This window comes from Pelobates fuscus, chromosome 4 (assembly GCF_036172605.1).
Source record: "Pelobates fuscus isolate aPelFus1 chromosome 4, aPelFus1.pri, whole genome shotgun sequence".
NCBI classification, from domain to species: domain Eukaryota; kingdom Metazoa; phylum Chordata; class Amphibia; order Anura; family Pelobatidae; genus Pelobates; species Pelobates fuscus.
In genome coordinates this window covers 144153650-144162559 of record NC_086320.1, presented here as the reverse complement: position 1 = coordinate 144162559, position 8910 = coordinate 144153650, and positions in this window count along the sequence as shown.

Below are 8910 nucleotides of genomic sequence, written 5' to 3'. Positions count from 1 at the left end.
TCACATTCAGTGTCATCACACAGAGCATGATGACAGCAAATGCAGCTGATGCTTCTAATTGAGAAGCATTGGATTATGTGTTTCTTTATGAGTATTAGATTTGCGGAGCATGGAATTGCTGTCCATGCATCATTGGTCTGCAATGTGTGTCTATGAGAAGTATCTGAGTCGATCACACTAATTCAAGCACCTAGCACTCCATTTGTTAAGTTTAACGTTTTGTTTAATTTTTTTGAACTTTCACAAGTAACTTAAAAATGAATGCGTATATTTTTTAAAGTTAGGGTGTTCAATTAGCTGTCTAAAAGGGCTCCTCTTTGACTGCTAGAGAGCTCACAGCAGCTTATATTTACTAAGCTGGGGCTGATATTAAAACAAAAGGTTTTGTGAAAGGTTTTCTTGGAAGCTGAGGCTAACATATTGTATTGAATAGGATTGCCTTCCTTGCTGTAGATTTCTATGGAAATAAATCCTAGCAGCAGTAGGTTGTATTTACTGAGTGTTACAGCATGTTAACGGGTGTCACCTAAAACTACCAGTAATTGTATTATGGTTTTTTTTGTTGCTATTTTATTCAGTGATGGAGTTAAATCCCCCAGCTGGACCTCTGCTGAACTACTGACTTCATTCAGCAATGCTTGATTCTTCTACTGGATGCATGCTTCAAACTGCCAGCAAATATAACCTACTCAACAAATATAACACCCAATACATGAAAGAAACTGAAGTCACAATTGTAAATAGAATGCGGTGTCAATGCCTGTGTTGTTTAGATTTCATATTGCTGTCTTGTAGGATTCAGGGCTCAGCTATTTTCAGACCCTCATGTTTAGACTCAGCTTTTTTAGCCACAAGCCCTTCCAGTACTGCAGTGTATTGCCCTGTTTTCGCCAGGTATTTGTATAACATTTTATACAAGTCTTAGTCTTAGTAACCAAAAGATTACAGTTTAAAGGAACACAATAGGGTCAGGAACACAAACATATATTCCTGACCCTATAGTGTTAAAACCACCATGGAGCCCCCCCTGGCCCTCCCTTAATATAGTAAAATCTTACTTATATTCAAGTCTGCATATTCTGGCTCTGCCCCTGTCTGCCTGCTGACATCATCAGATGTGGTGGTCTGAGCCAATCACATTGCTTCTCCACAGGACTGACTGAGACTGTTAAAGGGACACTCCAGGCACCCAGACCACTTCTGCCCATTGGAGTGGTCTGGGTGCCAACTCCCACCACCCTTAACCCTGCATGTGTAATTATTTCAGTTTTCATAAACTGCAATAATTACATTGCAGGGTTAACTCCTCCTCTAGTGGCTGTCTACTAGGCTCCTTCTCTAGTGTCTCCCGTGGCTCCTTCTCTAGTGGCTGTCAATAAGGGGGGGGGGGCCTATTGTCCTCCCCTGTGGCCTACTAGACAGCCACTAGAGGGCACTTCCTGGTTTCTAGTAAAGGTTTTCTGTGCTAGAGCATTGCTGGACGTCCTCACGCTATGTGAGGACCTCCAGCGTCACTCAATTCCCCATAGGAAAGCATTTTCAATGCTTTCCTATGGAGAGGTCTAATGTGCGCGCGTGCGGCATTGCCGCACATGCGCATTAGGTCTCCCCCGCCGGCGGCCTCGCATGCGTGATCGGTCTCCCCCGCCGGATGACATCGTCGGGGGAGGAGCGTGGGTGGACCCGAAACCACCGCCAAGGGACATCGGCGGGGGTCTCTGGTAAGTCACTGAAGGGGTTTTTACCCCTTCATCAACATGGGATGGGTGGTTGGAGGGAGAGGGACCTGCAGTGCCAGGAAAACTATTTGTTTTCCAGGAACTGGAGTGTCCCTTTAAGGAGGCAGATCGGGGCAAAGCCAACACAAGTCAAACACAGCCCTGGCCAATCAGCATCTCTTCATAAAGATGAATTTAATCAATGCATATCTATGAGGAAAGTTCAGTGTCTGCATGCAGAGGGTGGAGACACTGAATGGCAGTGCTGCTCACTGTGCAGCACTGTCCCAGGAAGGATCTCTAACAGACATCTGAGGAGTGGCCAGTGAAGTTATCACTAGGCTGTAATGTAAACACTGAATTTTCTCTGAAAAGACAGTGTTTACAGCAAAAAGCCTGAAGGGAATGATTCTACTCACAAGAACAAATTCAATAAGCTGTAGTTGTTCTGGTGACTACAGTGTCCCTTTAATTGCACACTTTGACAAAGTGCGCACTGGTACTTTTTTCAGTCTGCTTTTATCAAATAACCCACCTAATACAACTATTGTGCAACGGCCTACTTTTTTTTTTTTTTTTAGATCTCATTGATTTCATTTCATTTCCCTAAGTTTTAGAAGCTCTAGAGTATCTTTCAGAGTTTTATTTACGAAAGTGAGAATTCAAAGTGAATTTCAGGTTAAAGTTAGTAAAACTGACGCAAATCTCTAAGCAAGCTACGTTTTCAGTTCAGCTAATATGGCTCTAAATTGAAATTTACTTTAAATTCTCACTTTAGTAAATAATCCAGTTTATTTCATCTACTTATTTGCTCACTCCTTTGTAAAGATCCCATAAACCACATCTAAGTAAGCTCTTTTGTTACAAGAGACTCGCCAGCAGTCCATATTTTGTTCTCCAATATGGATAAGTGACCCCCTTCTAACTCGAATAAATACAGAATAGCAAAATTAAGTATGTTTGTAGTAGTACTTCGAAGTCAGAAGTACTATTCCAGTAGACATTTCTGATCCAAGCTTTTTTGTTTAATCTGGTGATTCCGTGACATCATTCACTCACCTTGGATGAAAGCAGATCTGTGTGGGAATGGGAACAGCCAACTCAGGTGTTCGTAACAGCAGAAGGCTTACTGCAGAAAAGACGCTTATAGCAGAAAGGCCTCTTACTAGATCAGTGATGGCTAACCTTGACACCAGAAATTGTTTCTGGACTACATTTCCCATGATGCTCAGCTAGCTTTTAGCCTCTAAAAGCTAGCTGAGCATCATGGGAAATGTAGCCCGGAAACAATTTATGGTGTCAAGGTTAGCCATTGCTGTACTAGATGATTTTCCTTGATTTAGCATTTTTAATTTCAATATAACATAAAGATATTCCATTTCTTTACTGATACTGGTCTGGTTTTATTTTTCTATTTTATAGTAATCAAATGAACTGGTTTATTTTGTTGTGGTGTTATTTTGTTGCCCTAGAACTAAAAGAGTATATTTCCAACTGGAGCTCTAAACTTAAGGTCTTATGTTAATCGTGTGCCCAAAGGCCAAAGGCCATCCCAAAGGATGTGCATGATAAATTCTAAAAAGATCTGTATTGACGCTACCAGCGTCGCTAAGTGCATTATTGGTATTTCATATCTATGTATGAAGTGGTTTAGGCAGTGGTTACAACCAGATTCTTACGGCTGGTTGAATTGTTATAAGTTTTAGAGTATAATTCTAACAATGTGAGATTTGTTAGGCATTAAAAGTGAATTTCAAACTGTAGGTCAAAATAGCCCCAAAAATCTCCAAACTCAATTCTGTTTTCTATATGTTTGGGCCTTAAACTTGAAATTTACTTTGAATTCCCAGTAATTCTTACTTTTGGAGCATAACTCTGTCATTGTGTCATTTTATATCTCTAAAAACAGAAAACAGAGAGAAAAAAATTAAAGAATGGGGTGATGGGAAAATTGTGACATAGTAAATTAAAAGTTTATAGAAAATCTATTTGAAAAGGGGAAATACAGGTATGAAGAGACAAGGAGAAAATTGTAGGTTAATGGGTAGATAAAGGAGAAGCGGAGAGACGACCCCTCCCTAATGAACAGAAGTAATTGGATGGAATAAATAGTCAATTAAAGATGAAGATGTTATCTAGGGCCCTACATGGGTAGGTATGATATACAGTCAGTCTACATGAAATGGATTTTACGGCACATCATTTTTTTTTACCAAGTTTCAAGTACTGTCGTGCGATTTAAAGGTATACATAATTCTGTCAATATTCTTTGTATGGACACTGTAATATACCAATGGAATTAATGCTATTTAAAATAAAAATAACCATACATCAATTAATTAACTTGGGGTAGAAAATCTAAAATATAGTATACACTCTTTCCAAAAAAGTGTAAGCAACTGTGTTTGCTGTTATTTGACAGAGCTAGTAGTACTTTGTAGAAACGCAACCTTAGCCGAGAAAGTTTGAACGTTACTCTCTGCTCCTGGCCTAGAGGAAGCGACAGGTATGGACTCTAAATAGGATTCAAGGAAGGATGAAGCAATGCAGTAATCATAGGTGGTAGTTGTAAATTGCCTTGTCTAAACGGAATTTAAAGGATTTATGAACCTATTGACGAGACTCCGTCACTGAACAGATCATTGTTGTCAGAGGGGAAGCAGGCTGCTGATAATTACACTGGCTGTTGGCCCTACCAAACATCCAATACCTGGGTTCTTGACATCTTATATGGAGCTCTGTGGCAGGTAGCATGTGGGACTGCAGTCTTTGTGGAACCATGCCATAGTTAACCCTCCTTAAACCCGTTGTGAGATGCTGTGAGCAAAGCATGTTGTAGTTTAGAACAATTTAATTCGAATACCATATCTCGAAATGCAGACTTCAATGATTCAGGTTGAGTAGAATTTCCGAACTTGCGTGCAGTATAATGTGTCTTCTCTGTATTATCCCCATTCCTTTCAGTGTGTATGTTAACTCTTTCCTTGCAACATCATCTTCAGTCCTGCAATGCATGCTCTCCAATTTATTACAGTTTGCTTCCCAGTAGGGTAGTGTATAGTGTAGTGCAGGGATAGGCAACTTTCGGCACTCCAGATGTTGTGGACTACATCTCCCATAATGCTCTTACATTTATAATGCTGGGAAAGCATTATGGGAGGTGTAGTCCAAAACATCTGGAGTGCCGAAGGTTGCCTATGCCTGGTGTAGTGTATTCCACACAGTGTGTATGAGTGAAATGAATGGGCTAAATCTTAACCTGCGGAAACACTGTGCGTATACAATGTTTAATCCAGAAAAATTCATTTGAAAGGCAAGAGGTAAACATATAATAAAAAAAAATGCACAAAGGGGGCATTAGAGGGAAAGGTGAAGGAAATGTCACGTAACAGAGAGGAAGCAAAGAAATGGGTACGGTGAAGTGGTGGAACAAAAATGATTGAGAGTAGCTGAAATAGGACAAAAGGAAAAGAGAGCAGCAGTAGGTAAAAGTGACAGGCCATGTCTTACGTTGTGATGAGCCATACAATTTCTAATAGCAATCAAGCTGAATTTACAGGCAAGCTTGGGAGTGAACGGGTTTTATATTTTTATATACATATACCAAATCTCTACAAAATAAAACAGCAGAGAAATGTAAAATCTAAAAATAATAATTATTAATATTTAGTATGTTTTATAATTACTCTGTATATGTGGTCTCCGATGGTTGCCTTCACAATAAGGCTCACATTGTAAAAATACATGTACTAGAGACAGCTTAATACAATGAATTGCGGGTATTTTCTCCTGTATTATTTAACTATTGCTTTAACATAACAGAAAAAGATTTTCAGATTAGAAGGAAAAAACAGTTGGCAACATGTTATGGACAGCAAAAGGTTAAACGTTGGGCAAAACATTTCTACTAATATTTTCAACCCATCCTTTATATTCCCAATTGTTTTAAATATTCAAAAGAGAATCACTTTTTAGTAGGATTTATTGATATTGTGATCTATGCTCGATGGTACCTGGAATATTTCTAGGAGACTTCATTGACTATTAAATACTATTCATGTAAATAAGCCAATTTGGTACAAAAAAGTAGTTTGTTTTTACCAAGTCATTTATGAACATATGTGCTACTGTTTTAACAAACATGATTCATTCCCTCACTTTGGAGCAGCAAGTTAAACTCATACACACTAAATGTTTAAAGAAGAAAGAATGACACAGGACTAGGCTTACCAAAGAATGAAATCTATGAGAATATTTAATGATATATTCATTTTTTTTCTTTTATAATATCTTTTCACTGAGAAGAGACATCGAGTTTTTATAGCAGAATTTTTGACAATTTGTTTTTCTTTAATTTTGCAGAACAAGGTATTTGGCAGTAGTACTCCACGAAACACAGGCTTACATAAGGTTCCTTAAATGGAGATTTTGTTGACTTAATTTAGCTGCAAAGAAAAAACTTTACTTCCTGCTTTTTAATAAGGTTTATAAATTTGTATCACTCCCTGAGTGTTTATAATGTATTGAAATCAAAATATTGAAATCAAAATGTTGCTTTCGTGAATATGGAGAAAGGCCATTAACAGCCCAGCTGGATTCCCTTAATAATGTAAGATGATCTAAAACATAAATAAAAGGATGATTACTCTGCTTCTGTAAATCAAATTTTATAAATAAATATAGAACGCTAGGAACTCATGGATTAAGTCAAAGGAATTTATTTGGAAGAAAAATAAAGGCAAAGTTTTGGCTCCATTTAAGCCTTTCTCAGACCTGGTAAAACACGGTCTTTTTTGTCTGGCAAACCATTGTTAAGAGCCTAACGTGTGGCTGTCCTTTCCATATTGAGAGTGCCACTCTTCTCTGTAGGCATAGATACCGGCACTCACGTACAACGCAGGTGGATGAATCAAAGTAAATAGTCAAGACATTCACTCAAGAACCTGTATCGCCTATGCTTTGAACCAACAAGATATTATTTAATAAACAAACTGTATAATTGTATCTGGATATCCCTATGGTCGACTCCTTATTAAACATTATCGCAGCTTTGTGAATAAATCCCTCAGGGGGATGCTGCAGATTAAAGGCCACAAGCAGTTGGGCATTGCTTGCTCCTTAATACCTGAGGCTGGAGCCTAAAAACAAACCTGGATGACTCATCCACCAAGATCCCACATATTAAATAAAAAATAAATGAGAAGAGATGGGGAGTAATTCTAAAACGGACGAGTAGGAGTGATGTAAGTATTGGAAAGGGGGAGGGTTATGTGGAGAAAGATAACAGTGTAGGCAAGGGAAAGCATGAATAAGAGTAATAAATTGTACAGGGAAAGGAAGGGGATGAGTGTTGGGAGGGGAACGCATGTGGGAATTATAGGAGTACGGGGTGAAAGGACTGGTAGAGTTGATAGGAGGACTGCGAGAGGAAAGGAAGTGTTAAAAGCTTGTTGGAAGGGATGGTTGGGAGTCATAGGAGCTGGATGGAAAGAATAGTGAGAGTGATAATAATATGGAAAAGGAAGGCATCAATGGAAGTGATAGGCGTATGAAGAGAGGAAGGAGATGGTGGGAATAAGAAGAGGTAGTGTTGGTAGTGATTGGAGTACGTGGAGAGTAAATAATGGATGCCAGTGATAGGATGAATGGGAGACAAAGGAATAGGAGGGAGTTAGCTGGGGGGAATGACAGGTGTATAGGAGTATTTGTAGATAAGGCTCAACCTCAGGGTGATGCCTGCAATCCATTACCCCCTACCACTGGTGGCATAGGTCCAGGAGCAGTAGCATCTAAAGTGGTAAAGTGTTTTGGGGCTGTCTGTGTGGTGTCCCCCTAGTAAGCAGGGATGGATCTAGAAAGCTGAAGGGAGGTGATGTCACATCCCTGCAGCCCACTACAAGCTCTGCTTACTTACAATAGACAGACAGACACACAACACATCACCTGCTATTGCTCCTTGGCCTATATCGCCACTGGTATGTAAAGTGTTAGGGGTGGCCCACCAATATCTATGAATAGCACACATGGTGCCAATCAAACTAATTAGCACCATGATAAAAAATAAATGATATCAAATATATAAAGCAGGTGGCTGCCAGTGCCAGGGGCACCTAGGCTGTTTTGGGGAACATTTCCCCTGGTGCTCCCCCTCTGATCCGCAGGCCTGGGCTGATCAATTTATTAGTGTGTAAATCAGATTCTGCCCTTTTAAGGAGCCCAATAAGAACTGAAGCCAAGTCACCCTCGCTAGCAATGCCCCTGCAGGCAGTGCACCCAGTGCTTTACAGGAATCAAGGAACACAATGCAGAAACTATGTTACATCCTGGATTTTATTCAATTCCATTTGACAAAAATAATAAACTAAAACTTAGACATCCATTAAAATCAGTAGATGTGTCAAACAACAAAACATAGAAAATATGGAATCTTGGTTAGAGACCCATCTGTGGCAGGGAGCTACCTTGCCCTGTATGGTATCGTAATATAAAAATAAGTTTTCTATTTGCCACACAGAGAAGAAAAGCCAAACCCGGACCTCAATATGGATCCAATGGACTAGACCATTCATTATCATGATATACATCACTTTACATCGCCTTTTTAAATAAAAACGCATCCTTCAGGAAACTGAAGTAACTTAATGTACAAACAAAATAAGAGAAAAACAGACAGACACGGATAAATAAAAACATTCAGATGCTTAAGGACAGCAAAATTAAGCCACTATTATGTACCATTTGAAGCACCCACTTTTAATGTGCATTTACTGGGATAAATTTAGATCAACATCATTGCTATTTCATAGAAAGTATCTGCAAATTTATATATATATATATCAAAATGCATGGTTCGGAATGCTCTCCACTTTGATCTTAAAGAATTGGGAAAATAATATTAAATACAATATACTGGGCAATTAATGTTTTGTTCTGCAAATAAAATTCAACCTTTCACAAAAACACTAGAGGTCCATGGTTTGTCAATACCCTTGAAAGAACCGGGCAGTCTCTAAATTCTGGAATGTTGGTGGTCCTTTTAGGGCTGGTTTAGGAGGCCCTGCTCCATGTGATATTTTCTTTATTGGACACAGTACACTAATAATATTTCTTTTTGTGAATGTTTAGGAAAGGCTTTTGCTACACAAAGATCTTGTGTTAGTAATGCTAAAATAATGAGGTAGCACACTGGACA